Genomic DNA, 20,292 nt, shown 5'->3' with positions numbered 1-20,292 from the left:
CATTAGTTCCCTCAAGCTTAAGTGCTAATAATAATCTCCACACATTGTCGTGTTTATAATAAATATTTCATAAAAGTATGACAATGCAGATGTCATCTTAATTGTAAATTATCATACGTTTTTATTTTAAACATCATGTGTATGGAAAATACTAACATTTAAACCATTCAATTACTTGTTTAATTAGTTCCCCCAAGCTTTAGTGTTAATAATAATCTCCACACATTGATGTGTTTATGATAAATATTTCACAAAAGAATAACTATACGGATGTTATCAAAATTATAAACGGTTAAACGTATTTATTTTATACATCATGTGTTCGGAAAATACTAACATTAAAGCCATTCATTGGAATATTTCATTAGTTTCTCCAAGCTTTAGTGTAAGTAATTATCTGGACACATTGATGTGTTAGTAACATATATTTCATAAAAGTATGACAATGCATAGTGTTAATAATAATCTCCACACATTGATGTGTTTATGATAAATATTTCACTAAAGTATAGCTGTGCAAATTTTATCATAATTTTAAATACTTAGACGTGTTTATTTAAACGTCATGTGTACTTAGAATACTGACACTTGAAACATTCAATTAAATATTTCCTTAGTTCCCCCAAATTTAAGTGGAACTAATAATCTACAAATATTGATGTGTTTATTATAACTACTTTAAACAAGTATAGCAATGCAGATTTTTTCTTAATTGTAAATTGTTAGATGTGTTTATTTTAAACATCACGTGTACTTAAAATACTGACATTTAACACAATCAATTGAATATTTTAATAGTTTCCCCAAACATTAGTGTACTTAATAAATGTTTAAAAAAGGATAATGATGGTGATTTTATCTTAAATGTATATTGTTAGACGAGTTTATTTTAAACATCACATGTACTTAAAATACTGACATTTAACACATTCAATTGAATATTTAATAAGTTTCCCCAAACTTGAGTGTACTTAATAAATGATTAAAAAAAGACAACGATGCTGATTTTATCTTAAATGTATATTGTTAGACGTGTTTATTTTAAACATCACATGTACTTAAAATACTGACATTTAACACATTCATTTGAACATTTTATAAGTTTCCCCAAAAATTACTGTACTTAATAAATGATTAAAAAAGGACAACGATGCTGATTTTATCTTAAATGTATATTGTTAGACGAGTTTATTTTAAACATCACATGTACTTAACATACTGACATTTAACACATTCAACTGAATATATTATTAGTTTCCCCAAACTTTAGTGTACTTAATAAATGTTTAAAAAAGGACAACGATGCAGATTTTATCTTAATTTTAAATACTTAGATGTGTTTATTTTAAACGTGATTTATACTTAAATACTGACACTTTAAACATTCAATTGAAAATTTAATTAGTTCCGCCAAACTATAATGTAACTAATGATCTAAATACATTGATGTGTTTATTATAAATATTTCAAGAAATTATAACTATGCAGATGTCATATTTATTATAAATGGTTAAACGTGTTTATTTAAACATCATGTGTACCGAAAATAATATTTAATTATGTCGCCCGAACTGTAATGTGAGTAATAGTCTACACGCATTGATTTGTTTATTATAATCATTTTTTAATTCGGAGTTCTTTGATTCTTCGTGGACAGTGCATCGTCGGGACAGAGAGCAACGACGAGTTGGGGGTGTTTTATTTGCTTCTCGTGTCTGGTTGCGGTCTGTCAGGTTGAAGAACTTCGAAACTCCTTCTGGCGAGGACTTATGGGTGAGAGTTGATTTTGTATTTGCGAGAGTTTTTATTTGTGTTGTTTACATTCCGCCCGCTGCGAAAGACGACCTAGTACAGGTTGGTTCACCCATTAGTCCAAGTAAGCTTGATATTATGTTGGTGAATGAATCCAATGTGTCAGCAACGATGATCCTATGCCCAAAAGGAACTGCGATCATCCCTGAGGACCTATATAATGATGCATTATAAATTGAGCTTCTGTTTTTATCTTCTGTGAGACCTGTTTCAGCTTTTTCATCTGTTGGGGTCCCTTCATCACGATGGAATTTTGCTCGCGCTGATTCTGAATTGGTTTATAATGAGGTACGTTCAATGGACTGGCGCCAAATGTACTTCATGAATACTGGTGATGCTGTTGAATTTTTGTATAACACACTTTATAATATTTTTGACAGTTATGTTCCTCGGTTCATCAGTTATCCTAATTTAGAACAACATCGTCGGGTTTTTTCCACCGTGGTTTGGGTCCAAACTTATAGCTGATGTTCGTGCAAAATGGTTGTCTCATAGAAGATGGAAGCGTAGCCAATCATTTCGTGACTATGAGAAATTCCGAATTCTTAGGAAGATCGTGAAACGTGGTGTGAGTGAGGGTTATACCCTCTATCTCAAAGAGATGGAGAGTGCTATCGCAAGTAATCCTCACCACTTTTTCAGATTTATTAAGAGTAAGCATATTTCACATGGCATTGAGCATTCGTTATCATTTAATAATAAAAGTTGTGTCGGTCCTGAGATCGCTAATGCTTTTGCTAGTTTTTTTTAGCTCTGTATTTGATCAGAGATCACCATCCCTTGATGCTAATTTGGCTTCCCAAATTGGTACTGATGGTGTCGGTATAGACATTCCGCGGATCTCGCTTGGAGATGTTAGGATAGCAATTTTGAAGCTGAAGGGGTCTGTTGGGCCTGATGGTGTGCCCCCTGACGTATTAAAGGCATGCTGTAATTCGCTCTTAGAGCCTCTTCAGTTTATTTTTAACCTTATTCTGGGTTCTGGTAATTATCCTGAAAAATGGAAATTATCTAGTCATTCCCATTCATAAAAGTGGCTCTAAAAATGAGGTTGAAAATTACAGACCTATTGCTATCATCTCGGCTATTCCCAAAATTTTTGATAATATCCTTCACCGTTGGATTCTTTTGCAGTTGTTGTTCAAAAGATTGTTGTGTGATGAGCAGCATGGTTTTTCACCATGTCGTTCCACTACCACTAATCTTGCCTGCTTTTCATATTATACCATGTCTAAAGTTGACGGTGGTCAACAAGTTGATGTAGCCTAATTTGATTTTCGTAAGGCCTTTGATCTTGTTAATAATGACGCTTTTATGATCAGATTAGCTGAAGTGGGCTTTTCTCCACGTCTTCTTAAACTATTTGCTTCTTATCTTAGTGATAGGAAGCAATTTGTTAGATATGGTATTTATGAATCTCTTTCATATTTTACGCGATCTGGTGTAACTCAGGGGTCCACCTTAGGCCCTTTATTATTTACTATAGTTATTGTTACGTAGGGGTGGGTGGAGGATCCAAGTAAAAGGCCAACAGTCGTTTCACAGCATTTATTGATGATTAAGGAGATACACGCAGTGTTACCAGAATGACATGATATCGCCTACGTACCGCCTTATAAGGGGTAGATCTCTCAGGACGTCTAATCTGTTTACCTACTGTATAGTCACGTATTCGGATATGTATTCCCACGGTATGAGAAGTGCAATCATTGTTTAGCTTTCATGCCCTTAGCTTGTCGCTAATCCCTAAAACCACTTACACCGGTCTCACGGTCTCTCAGGACGTCTAATCTGTTAACCTACTGTATAGTCACGTATTCGGATATGTATTCCCACGGTATGAGAAGTGCAATCATTGTTTCATGCACTTAGCTTGTCACTCATCCTTAAAACCCACTTATACCAGTCGCACGGTATGCATTTAATTAATCCGTTAACAGATATCCGTTACAGATAATCTTTGAACGGTCACAGTCTCTGGGATTCTATTCGCTTAATCCGCGGCGTACGTTACATTATTAATAACCTCCCTAAAGTTCTACGCACTGCTTCATGTCTCTTGTTTGCAGACGACGTTAAATTATTCTTTGCTGTTAAGGATGAGAGGCAAGCCTCTCTCCTTCAAACGAATATTAACGCTGATTTAGAGTTCAGTTCCAGTTTAGGGCTTGAACTGAATACTAGTAAATGTGCCTAGATAACAAATTACAATAATTAATATTGAGCACAATACATCAATTTGAGATTAAAATATTTTAATTTATCGAGGACATATTGTTACAATACAAATTACATTAATTTTGAGATTAAAATTTGTTATATTTTTCAGGATACAACATTACAATAAATAATAGTAAGCTCAATACATCAATTTGATATTCAAATATTTAAAATAATCGAGGACATATTGTTACAATACATATTACATCAGATTTGAGATTAAAATATTTGATATTATTCATGATAACACATTACCAGCCAGCAGCATAGCTCGGACGTTAAGCTTCTGCTTACCGTCAAGAAGGTGCCGGGTTCTATCCCTGAATGAAAATGAATTTTTCAGAGTATGCTGTTGGTCAGACCTGGATTTGTGACTCCAGGTTGATCGTTTCCTATCAGAGTTTGCCAATTTTCTCTGATTTCATTGTTGAAACGGTTCCCGGAAAAAAAAATTGGCTAAAAATCCTTCCTACCTACTATGTCACCACTATTTGAAAATTTGATGGATGTACAATAAGAATTTATGTACAATTCATAGATGTCTCGTTAATTTGCGAGTTTTTTCAGTGTCTTGCAATTCAACGAATTATAATAAAAAATGCTGCATTTGTATTTGTAATTGGCCAGGAAGGCGCATTGGGATTTTCCTGTAAGGCCTTCCTGGTATATATGTAAAAAAATAAAAATAAAAAATAAAATTACAATAAATAAGAGTGAGCACAATACATCAATTTGAGATTCAAATATTTTAATTTATCGAGGACATATTGTTACAAAACATATTACATCAATTTTGAGATTAAAATATTTGTTATTATTCTGGATACAACATTACAATAAATAAAAGTGAGCACAATACATCATATTGAGATTCAAATATTTGTATTTATCGAGGACATATTGTTACAATACAAATAACATCAATTTTGAGATTAAAATATTTGATATTATTCTGGATACAACATTAGAATAAATAAAAGTGAGCACAATACATCAATTTGAGATTCAAATATTTTAATTTATCGAGGACATATTGTTACAATACATATTACATCAATTTTGAGATTAAAATATTTGATGTTATTCAGGATACAACCTTACAACAATTTTGAGATTCAAATATTTGATATTCATCTGGATACAACATTACAATAAATAATAGTGAGCACAATTCATCAATTTGAGATTCAAATATTTTAATTTATCGTGGACATATTGTTACAATACATATTACATCAATTTTGAGATTAAAATATTTGATGTTATTCAGGATACAACCTTACAATAAATAATAGTAAGCTCAATACATCAATTTGAGATTCAAATATTTTAATTTATCGAGGACATATTGTTACAATACATATAACATCAATTTTGAGATTAAAATATTTGATATTATTCATGATAACACATTACAATAAATAATAGTGAGCACAATACATCAATTTCAGATTCAAATATTTAAATTTATCGAGGACATATTGTTACAATACATATTACATCAATTTTGAGATTAAAATATTTGATATTATTCAAGATAACACATTACAATAAATAATAGTGAGCACAATACATCAATTTGAGATTCAAATATTTAAATTTATCGAGGACATATTGTAACAATACATATTACATCAATTTTGAGATTTAAATATTTGATATTATTCAAGATAACACATTACAATAAATTATAGTGAGCACAATACATCAATTTGAGATTAAAATATTTTAATTTATCGAGGACATATTGTTACAATACATATTACATCAATTTTGAGATTAAACATTTGATATTATTCAGAATACAACATTACAACAATTTTGAAATTAAAATATTTGATATTATTAAATATTTAATATTTGATATTATTATAATATTTGATATTACAAATATTTGATATTTTTATAATATTTGATATTACAAATATTTGATATTATTCTGGATACAACATTACAATAAATAATAGTGAGCACAATTCATCAATTTGAGATTCAAATATTTTAATTTATCGAGGACATATTGTTACGATACATATTACATCAATTTTGAGATTAAACATTTGATATTATTCAGGATACAACCTTACAATAAATAATAGTAAGCTCAATACATCAATTTGAGATTCAAATATTTTAATTTATCGAGGACATATTGTTACAATACATATAACATCAATTTTGAGATTAAAATATTTGATATTATTCATGATAACACATTACAATAAATAATAGTGAGCACAATACATCAATTTCAGATTCAAATATTTAAATTTATCGAGGACATATTGTTACAATACATATTACATCAATTTTGAGATTAAAATATTTGATATTATTCAAGATAACACATTACAATAAATAATAGTGAGCACAATACATCAATTTGAGATTCAAATATTTAAATTTATCGAGGACATATTGTAACAATACATATTACATCAATTTTGAGATTTAAATATTTGATATTATTCAAGATAACACATTACAATAAATTATAGTGAGCACAATACATCAATTTGAGATTAAAATATTTTAATTTATCGAGGACATATTGTTACAATACATATTACATCAATTTTGAGATTAAACATTTGATATTATTCAGAATACAACATTACAACAATTTTGAAATTAAAATATTTGATATTATTAAATATTTAATATTTGATATTATTATAATATTTGATATTACAAATATTTGATATTATTATAATATTTGATATTACAAATATTTGATATTATTCTGAATACAACATTACAATAAATAATAGTGAGCACAATTCATCAATTTGAGATTCAAATATTTTAATTTATCGAGGACATATTGTTACAATACATATTACATCAATTTTGAGATTAAACATTTGATATTATTCAGGATACAACCTTACAATAAATAAAAGTGAGCACAATACATCAATTTGAGATTCAAATATTTTAATTTATGGTGGACATATTGTTACAATACATATTACATCAATTTTGAGATTAAAATATTTGATATTATTCATGATAACACATTACAATAAATAATACTGAGCACAATACATCAATTTGAGATTCACATATTCAAATTTATCGAGGACATATTGTTACAATACATATAACATCAATTTTGAGATTAAAATATTTGATATTATTCATGATAACACATTACAATAAATAATAGTGAGCACAATACATCAATTTCAGATTCAAATATTTAAATTTATCGAGGACATATTGTTACAATACATATTACATCAATTTTGAGATTAAAATATTTGATATTATTCAAGATAACACATTACAATAAATAATAGTGAGCACAATACATCAATTTGAGATTCAAATATTTAAATTTATCGAGGACATATTGTAACAATACATATTACATCAATTTTGAGATTTAAATATTTGATATTATTCAAGATAACACATTACAATAAATTATAGTGAGCACAATACATCAATTTGAGATTAAAATATTTTAATTTATCGAGGACATATTGTTACAATACATATTACATCAATTTTGAGATTAAACATTTGATATTATTCAGAATACAACATTACAACAATTTTGAAATTAAAATATTTGATATTATTAAATATTTAATATTTGATATTATTATAATATTTGATATTACAAATATTTGATATTATTATAATATTTGATATTACAAATATTTGATATTATTCTGGATACAACATTACAATAAATAATAGTGAGCACAATTCATCAATTTGAGATTCAAATATTTTAATTTATCGAGGACATATTGTTACAATACATATTACATCAATTTTGAGATTAAACATTTGATATTATTCAGGATACAACCTTACAATAAATAAAAGTGAGCACAATACATCAATTTGAGATTCAAATATTTTAATTTATGGTGGACATATTGTTACAATACATATTACATCAATTTTGAGATTAAAATATTTGATATTATTCATGATAACACATTACAATAAATAATACTGAGCACAATACATCAATTTGAGATTCACATATTCAAATTTATCGAGGACATATTGTTACAATACATATAACATCAATTTTGAGATTTAAATATTTGATATTATTCATGATAACACATTATAATAAATAATAGTGAGCACAATACATCAATTTGAGATTCAAATATTTAAATTTATCGAGGACATATTGTTACAATACATATTACATCAATTTTGAGATTTAAATATTTGTTATTATTCTGGATACAACATTACAATAAATAATAGTGAGCACAATACATCATATTGAGATTCAAATATTTTAATTTATCGAGGACATATTGTTACAATACATATTTCATCAATTCTGAGATTAAAGGATTTGATATTATTAAATATTTAATATTTGATATTACAACATTACAATAAATAAAAGTTAGCACAATACATCAATTTGAGATTCAAATATTTTAATTTATCGAGGACATATTGTTACAATACATATTACATCAATTTTGAGATTAAACATTTGATATTATTCAGGATACAACCTTACAATAAATAATAGTGAGCACAATACATCAATTTGAGATTCAAATATTTAAATTTATCGAGGACATATTGTTACAATACATATTACATCAATTTTGAGGTTTAAATATTTGATATTATTCAAGATAACACATTACAATAAATAATAGTGAGCACAATACATCAATTTGAGATTCAAATATTTTAATTTATCGAGGACATATTGTTACAATACAAATTACATCAATTTTGAGATTTAAATATTTGATATTATTCAAGATAACACATTACAATAAATAATAGTGAGCACAATACATCAATTTGAGATTAAAATATTTTAATTTATTGAGGACTTATTGTTACAATACATATTACATCAATTTTGAGATTAATATATTTGATATTATTCAAGAAAACACATTACAATAAATAATAGTGAGCACAATACATCAATTTGAGATTCAAATATTTTAATTTATCGAGGACATATTGTTACAATACAAATTACATCAATTTTGAGATTAAAATATTTGATATTATTCTGGATACAACATTACAATAAATAAAAGTTAGCACAATACATCAATTTGAGATTCAAATATTTTAATTTATCGAGGACATATTGTTACAATACAAATTACATCAATTTTGAGATTTAAATATTTGATATTATACAAGATAACACATTACAATAAATAATAGTGAGCACAATACATCAATTTAAGATTCAAATATTTTAATTTATCGAGGACATATTGTTACATTACATATTACATCAATTTTGAGATTAAAATATTTGATATTATTCAAGATAACACATTACAATAAATAATAGTGAGCACAATACATCAATTTGAGATTAAAATATTTTAATTTATTGAGGACTTATTGTTACAATACATATTACATCAATTTTGAGATTTAAATATTTGATATTATTCAAGATAACACATTACAATAAATAATAGTGAGCACAATACATCAATTTGAGATTCAAATATTTTAATTTATCAAGGACATATTGTTACAATACAAATTACATCAATTTTGAGATTAAAATATTTGATATTATTCTGGATACAACATTACAATAAATAAAAGTTAGCACAATACATCAATTTGAGATTCAAATATTTTAATTTATCGAGGACATATTGTTACAATACAAATTACATCAATTTTGAGATTTAAATATTTGATATTATACAAGATAACACATTACAATAAATAATAGTGAGCACAATACATCAATTTGAGATTAAAATATTTTAATTTATCGAGGACATATTGTTACAATACATATTACATCAATTTTGAGATTAAACATTTAATATTATTCAGGATACAACATTACAACAATTTTGAGATTCAAATATTTGATATTCATCTGGATACAACATTACAATAAATAATAGTGAGCACAATTCATCAATTTGAGATTCAAATATTTTAATTTATCGAGAACATATTGTTACAATACATATTACATCAATTTTGAGATTTAACATTTGATATTATTCAGGATACAACCTTACAATAAATAATAGTGAGCACAATACATCAATTTGAGATTCAAATATTTTAATTTATCGTGGACATATTGTTACAATACATATTACATCAATTTTGAAATTAAAATATTTGATGTTATTCAGGATACAACCTTACAAAAAATAATAGTAAGCTCAATACATCAATTTGAGATTCAAATATTTTAATTTATCGAGGACATATTGTTACAATACATATTACATCAATTTTGAGATTAAAATATTTGATATTATTCATGATAACACATTACAATAAATAATAATGAGCACAATACATCAATTTAAGATTCAAATATTTAAATTTATCGAGGACATATTGTTACAATACATATTACATCAATTTTGAGATTTAAATATTTGATATTATTCAAAATAACACATTACAATAAATAATAGTGAGCACAATACATCAATTTGAGATTCAAATATTTTAATTTATCGAGGACATATTGTTACAATACATATTACATCAATTTTGAGATTTAAATATTTGATATTATTCAAGATAACACATTACAATAAATAATAGTGAGCACAATACATCAATTTGAGATTCAATTATTTTAATTTATCGAGGACAAATTGTTACAAAACATATTACATCAATTTTGAGATTAAAATATTTGTTATTATTCTGGATACAACATTACAATAACTAAAAGTGAGCACAATACATCATATTGAGATTCAAATATTTTAATTTATCGAGGACATATTGTTACAATACAAATAACATCAATTTTGAAATTATAGAATTTGATATTATTCTGGATACAACATTAGAATAAATAAAAGTGAGCACAATACATCAATTTGAGATTCAAATATTTAAATTTATCGAGGACATATTGTTACATTACATATTACATCAATTTTGAGATTAAAATATTTGATATTATTCAAGATAACACATTACAATAAATAATAGTGAGCACAATACATCAATTTGAGATTAAAATATTTTAATTTATTGAGGACTTATTGTTACAATACATATTACATCAATTTTGAGATTTAAATATTTGATATTATTCAAGATAACACATTACAATAAATAATAGTGACCACAATAAATCAATTTGAGATAAAAATATTTTAATTTATCGAGGACATATTGTTACAATACATATTACATCAATTTTGAGATTAAACATTTGATATTATTCAGGATACAACATTACAACAATTTTGAGATTCAAATATTTGATATTCATCTGGATACAACATTACAATAAATAATAGTGAGCACAATTCATCAATTTGAGATTCAAATATTTTAATTTATCGAGAACATATTGTTACAATACATATTACATCAATTTTGAGATTTAACATTTGATATTATTCAGGATACAACCTTACAATAAATAATAGTGAGCACAATACATCAATTTGAGATTCAAATATTTTAATTTATCGTGGACATATTGTTACAATACATATTACATCAATTTTGAGATTAAAATATTTGATGTTATTCAGGATACAACCTTACAAAAAATAATAGTAAGCTCAATACATCAATTTGAGATTCAAATATTTTAATTTATCGAGGACATATTGTTACAATACATATTACATCAATTTTGAGATTAAAATATTTGATATTATTCATGATAACACATTACAATAAATAATAGTGAGCACAATACATCAATTTGAGATTCAAATATTTAAATTTATCGAGGACATATTGTTACAATACATATTACATCAATTTTGAGATTAAAATATTTGATATTATTCATGATAACACATTACAATAAATAATACTGAGCACAAAACATCAATTTGAGATTCGATTATATAAATTTATCGAGGACATATTGTTACAATACATATTACATCAATTTTGAGATTTAAATATTTGATATTATTCAAGATAACACATTACAATAAATAATAGTGACCACAATACATCAATTTGAGATAAAAATATTTTAATTTATCGAGGACATATTGTTACAATACATATTACATCAATTTTGAGATTAAACATTTGATATTATTCAGGATACAACATTACAACAATTTTGAGATTAAAATATTTGATATTCATCTGGATACAACATTACAATAAATAATATTGAGCACAATTCATCAATTTGAGATTCAAATATTTTAATTTATCGAGGACATATTGTTACAATACTTATTACATCAATTTTGAGATTAAACATTTGATATTATTCAGGATACAACCTTACAATAAATAATAGTGAGCACAATACATCAATTTGAGATTCAAATATTTAAATTTATCGAGGACATATTGTTACAATACATATTACATCAATTTTGAGATTAAAATATTTGATATTATTCAAGATAACACATTACAATAAAAAATAGTGAGCACAATACATCAATTTGAGATTCAAATATTTTAATTTATCGAGGACACATTGTTACAATACAAACTACATCAATTTTGAGATTAAAATATTTGATATTATTCTGGATACAACATTACAATAAATAAAAGTGAGCACAATACATCAATTTGAGATTCAAATATTTAAATTTATCGAGGACATATTGTAACAATACATATTACATCAATTTTGAGATTTAAATATTTGATATTATTCAAGATAACACATTACAATAAATAATAGTGAGCACAATACATCAATTTGAGATTAAAATATTTTAATTTATCGAGGACATATTGTTACAATACATATTACATTAATTTTGAGATTAAACATTTGTTATTATTCAGGATACAACATTACAACATTTTTAAAATTAAAATATTTGATATTATTAAATATTTAATATTTGATATTATTATAATATTTGATATTACAAATATTTGATATTATTATAATATTTGATATTACAAATAATTGATATTATTCTGGATACAACATTACAATAAATAATAGTGAGCACAATTCATCAATTTGAGATTCAAATATTTTAATTTATCGAAGACATATTGTTACAATACATATTACATCAATTTTGAGATTAAAATATTTGATATTATTCAAGATAACCAATTACAATAAATAATATTGAGCACAAAACATCAATTTGAGATTAAAATATTTTAATTTATCGAGGACATATTGTTACAATACAAATTACATTAATTTTGAGATTAAAATTTGTTATATTTTTCAGGATAAAACATTACAATAAATAATAGTAAGCTCAATACATCTATTTGATATTCAAATATTTAAAATTATCGAGGACATATTGTTACAATACATATTACATCAGATTTGAGATTAAAATATTTGATATTATTCATGATAACACATAACAATAAATAAGAGTGAGCACAATACATCATTTTGAGATTCAATTATTTTAATTTATCGAGGACATATTGTTTCAAAACATATTACATCAATTTTGAGATTAAAATATTTGTTATTATTCTGAATACAACATTACAATAAATAAAAGTGAGCACAATACATCATATTGAGATTCAAATATTTTAATTTATCGAGGACATATTGTTACAATACAAATAACATCAATTTTGAGATTAAAATATTTGATATTATTCTGGATACAACATTAGAATAAATAAAAGTGAGCACAATACATCAATTTAAGATTCAAATATTTAAATTTATCGAGGACATATTGTTACAATACATATAACATCAATTTTGAGATTAAAATATTTGATATTATTCAAGATAACACATTACAATAATTAATAGTGAGCACAATACATCAATTTGAGATTTAAATATTTTAATTTATCGAGGACATATTGTTACAATACAAATTACATCAATTTTGAGATTAAAATATTTGATATTATTCAGGATACAACATTAGAATAAATAAAAGTGAGCACAATACATCAATTTGAGATTCAAATATTTAAATCAATCGAGGACATATTGTTACAATAAATATTACATCAATTTTGAGATTAAAATATTTGATATTATTCAAGATAACACATTACAATAAATTATAGTGAGCACAATACATCAATTTGAGATTAAAATATTTTAATTTATCGAGGACATAATGTTACAATACATATTACATCAATTTTGAGATTAAATATTTGATATTATTCAGGATACAACATTACAACAATTTTAAGATTAAAATATTTGATATTCATCTGGATATAACATTACAATAAATAATATTGAGCACAATTCATCAATTTGAGATTCAAATATTTTAATTTATCGAGGACATATTGTTACAATACATATTACATCAATTTTGAGATTTAAATATTTGATATTATTCAAGATAACACATTACAATAAATAATAGTGAGCACAATACATCAATTTGAGATTCAATTATTTTAATTTATCGAGGACAAATTGTTACAAAACATATTACATCAATTTTGAGATTAAAATATTTGTTATTATTCTGGATACAACATTACAATAACTAAAAGTGAGCACAATACATCATATTGAGATTCAAATATTTTAATTTATCGAGGACATATTGTTACAATACAAATAACATCAATTTTGAAATTATAGAATTTGATATTATTCTGGATACAACATTAGAATAAATAAAAGTGAGCACAATACATCAATTTGAGATTCAAATATTTAAATTTATCGAGGACATATTGTTACATTACATATTACATCAATTTTGAGATTAAAATATTTGATATTATTCAAGATAACACATTACAATAAATAATAGTGAGCACAATACATCAATTTGAGATTAAAATATTTTAATTTATTGAGGACTTATTGTTACAATACATATTACATCAATTTTGAGATTTAAATATTTGATATTATTCAAGATAACACATTACAATAAATAATAGTGACCACAATAAATCAATTTGAGATAAAAATATTTTAATTTATCGAGGACATATTGTTACAATACATATTACATCAATTTTGAGATTAAACATTTGATATTATTCAGGATACAACATTACAACAATTTTGAGATTCAAATATTTGATATTCATCTGGATACAACATTACAATAAATAATAGTGAGCACAATTCATCAATTTGAGATTCAAATATTTTAATTTATCGAGAACATATTGTTACAATACATATTACATCAATTTTGAGATTTAACATTTGATATTATTCAGGATACAACCTTACAATAAATAATAGTGAGCACAATACATCAATTTGAGATTCAAATATTTTAATTTATCGTGGACATATTGTTACAATACATATTACATCAATTTTGAGATTAAAATATTTGATGTTATTCAGGATACAACCTTACAAAAAATAATAGTAAGCTCAATACATCAATTTGAGATTCAAATATTTTAATTTATCGAGGACATATTGTTACAATACATATTACATCAATTTTGAGATTAAAATATTTGATATTATTCATGATAACACATTACAATAAATAATAGTGAGCACAATACATCAATTTGAGATTCAAATATTTAAATTTATCGAGGACATATTGTTACAATACATATTACATCAATTTTGAGATTAAAATATTTGATATTATTCATGATAACACATTACAATAAATAATACTGAGCACAAAACATCAATTTGAGATTCGATTATATAAATTTATCGAGGACATATTGTTACAATACATATTACATCAATTTTGAGATTTAAATATTTGATATTATTCAAGATAACACATTACAATAAATAATAGTGACCACAATACATCAATTTGAGATAAAAATATTTTAATTTATCGAGGACATATTGTTACAATACATATTACATCAATTTTGAGATTAAACATTTGATATTATTCAGGATACAACATTACAACAATTTTGAGATTAAAATATTTGATATTCATCTGGATACAACATTACAATAAATAATATTGAGCACAATTCATCAATTTGAGATTCAAATATTTTAATTTATCGAGGACATATTGTTACAATACTTATTACATCAATTTTGAGATTAAACATTTGATATTATTCAGGATACAACCTTACAATAAATAATAGTGAGCACAATACATCAATTTGAGATTCAAATATTTAAATTTATCGAGGACATATTGTTACAATACATATTACATCAATTTTGAGATTAAAATATTTGATATTATTCAAGATAACACATTACAATAAAAAATAGTGAGCACAATACATCAATTTGAGATTCAAATATTTTAATTTATCGAGGACACATTGTTACAATACAAACTACATCAATTTTGAGATTAAAATATTTGATATTATTCTGGATACAACATTACAATAAATAAAAGTGAGCACAATACATCAATTTGAGATTCAAATATTTAAATTTATCGAGGACATATTGTAACAATACATATTACATCAATTTTGAGATTTAAATATTTGATATTATTCAAGATAACACATTACAATAAATAATAGTGAGCACAATACATCAATTTGAGATTAAAATATTTTAATTTATCGAGGACATATTGTTACAATACATATTACATTAATTTTGAGATTAAACATTTGTTATTATTCAGGATACAACATTACAACATTTTTAAAATTAAAATATTTGATATTATTAAATATTTAATATTTGATATTATTATAATATTTGATATTACAAATATTTGATATTATTATAATATTTGATATTACAAATAATTGATATTATTCTGGATACAACATTACAATAAATAATAGTGAGCACAATTCATCAATTTGAGATTCAAATATTTTAATTTATCGAAGACATATTGTTACAATACATATTACATCAATTTTGAGATTAAAATATTTGATATTATTCAAGATAACCAATTACAATAAATAATATTGAGCACAAAACATCAATTTGAGATTAAAATATTTTAATTTATCGAGGACATATTGTTACAATACAAATTACATTAATTTTGAGATTAAAATTTGTTATATTTTTCAGGATAAAACATTACAATAAATAATAGTAAGCTCAATACATCTATTTGATATTCAAATATTTAAAATTATCGAGGACATATTGTTACAATACATATTACATCAGATTTGAGATTAAAATATTTGATATTATTCATGATAACACATAACAATAAATAAGAGTGAGCACAATACATCATTTTGAGATTCAATTATTTTAATTTATCGAGGACATATTGTTTCAAAACATATTACATCAATTTTGAGATTAAAATATTTGTTATTATTCTGAATACAACATTACAATAAATAAAAGTGAGCACAATACATCATATTGAGATTCAAATATTTTAATTTATCGAGGACATATTGTTACAATACAAATAACATCAATTTTGAGATTAAAATATTTGATATTATTCTGGATACAACATTAGAATAAATAAAAGTGAGCACAATACATCAATTTAAGATTCAAATATTTAAATTTATCGAGGACATATTGTTACAATACATATAACATCAATTTTGAGATTAAAATATTTGATATTATTCAAGATAACACATTACAATAATTAATAGTGAGCACAATACATCAATTTGAGATTTAAATATTTTAATTTATCGAGGACATATTGTTACAATACAAATTACATCAATTTTGAGATTAAAATATTTGATATTATTCAGGATACAACATTAGAATAAATAAAAGTGAGCACAATACATCAATTTGAGATTCAAATATTTAAATCAATCGAGGACATATTGTTACAATAAATATTACATCAATTTTGAGATTAAAATATTTGATATTATTCAAGATAACACATTACAATAAATTATAGTGAGCACAATACATCAATTTGAGATTAAAATATTTTAATTTATCGAGGACATAATGTTACAATACATATTACATCAATTTTGAGATTAAATATTTGATATTATTCAGGATACAACATTACAACAATTTTAAGATTAAAATATTTGATATTCATCTGGATATAACATTACAATAAATAATATTGAGCACAATTCATCAATTTGAGATTCAAATATTTTAATTTATCGAGGACATATTGTTACAATACTTATTACATCATTTTTGAGATTAAACATTTGATATTATTCAGGATACTACCTTACAATAAATAATAGTGAGCACAATACATCAATTTGAGATTCAAATATTTTAATTTATGGTGGACATATTGTTACAATACATATTACATCAATTTTGAGATTTAAATATTTGATATTATTCAAGATAACACATTACAATAAATAATAGTGACCACAATACATCAATTTGAGATAAAAATATTTTAATTTATCGAGGACATATTGTTACAATACATATTACATCAATTTTGAGATTAAACATTTAATATTATTTAGGATACAACATTACAACAATTTTGAGATTAAAATATTTGATATTCATCTGGATACAACATTACAATAAATAATATTGAGCACAATTAATCAATTTGAGATTCAAATATTTTAATTTATCGAGGACATATTGTTACAATACTTATTACATCAATTTTGAGATTAAACATTTGATATTATTCAGGATACAACTTTACAATATATAATAGTGAGCACAAAACATCAATTTGAGATTCAAATATTTTAATTTATCGAGGACATATTGTTACAAAACATATTACATCAATTTTGAGATTAAAATATTTGATATTATTCAGGATACAACATTACAACAATTTTGAGATTAAAATATTTGATATTCATCTGGATACAACATTACAATAAATAATATTGAGCACAATTCATCAATTTGAGATTCAAATATTTTAATTTATCGAGGACATATTGTTACAATACATATTACATCAATTTTGAGATTAAACATTTAATATTATTCAGGATACAACATTACAACAATTTTGAGATTAAAATATTTGATATTCATCTGGATACAACATTACAATAAATAATATTGAGCACAATTAATCAATTTGAGATTCAAATATTTTAATTTATCGAGGACATATTGTTACAATACTTATTACATCAATTTTGAGATTAAACATTTGATATTATTCAGGATACAACTTTACAATATATAATAGTGAGCACAAAACATCAATTTGAGATTCAAATATTTTAATTTATCGAGGACATATTGTTACAATACATATTACATCAATTTTGAGATTAAACATTTGATATTATTCAGGATACAACATTACAACAATTTTGAGATTAAAATATTTGATATTCATCTGGATACAACATTACAATAAATAATATTGAGCACAATTCATCAATTTGAGATTCAAATATTTTAATTTATCGAGAACATATTGTTACAATACTTATTACATCAATTTTGAGATTAAACATTTGATATTATTCAGGATACAACCTTACAATAAATAATAGTGAGCACAATACATCAATTTGAGATTCAAATATTTAAATTTATCGAGGACATATTGTTACAATACATATTACATCAATTTTGAGATTAAAATATTTGATATTATTCAAGATAACACATTACAATAAAAAATAGTGAGCACAATACATCAATTTGAGATTCAAATATTTTAATTTATCGAGGACACATTGTTACAATACAAACTACATCAATTTTGAGATTAAAATATTTAATATTATTCTGGATACAACATTACAATAAATAAAAGTGAGCACAATACATCAATTTGAGATTCAAATATTTAAATTTATCGAGGACATATTGTAACAATACATATTACATCAATTTTGAGATTTAAATATTTGATATTATTCAAGATAACACATTACAATAAATAATAGTGAGCACAATACATCAATTTGAGATTAAAATATTTTAATTTATCGAGGACATATTGTTACAATACATATTACATTAATTTTGAGATTAAACATTTGTTATTATTCAGGATACAACATTACAACAATTTTAAAATTAAAATATTTGATATTATTAAATATTTAATATTTGATATTATTATAATATTTGATATTACAAATATTTGATATTATTATAATATTTGATATTACAAATAATTGATATTATTCTGGATACAACATTACAATAAATAATAGTGAGCACAATTCATCAATTTGAGATTCAAATATTTTAATTTATCGAAGACATATTGTTACAATACATATTACATCAATTTTGAGATTAAAATATTTGATATTATTCAAGATAACCAATTACAATAAATAATATTGAGCACAAAACATCAATTTGAGATTAAAATATTTTAATTTATCGAGGACATATTGTTACAATACAAATTACATTAATTTTGAGATTAAAATTTGTTATATTTTTCAGGATACAACATTACAATAAATAATAGTAAGCTCAATACATCTATTTGATATTCA

This window comes from Arctopsyche grandis, chromosome 2, assembly GCF_051622035.1.
Source record: "Arctopsyche grandis isolate Sample6627 chromosome 2, ASM5162203v2, whole genome shotgun sequence".
In the NCBI taxonomy this organism is placed as follows: domain Eukaryota; kingdom Metazoa; phylum Arthropoda; class Insecta; order Trichoptera; family Hydropsychidae; genus Arctopsyche; species Arctopsyche grandis.
Note: the sequence above shows the minus strand (reverse complement) of the source record.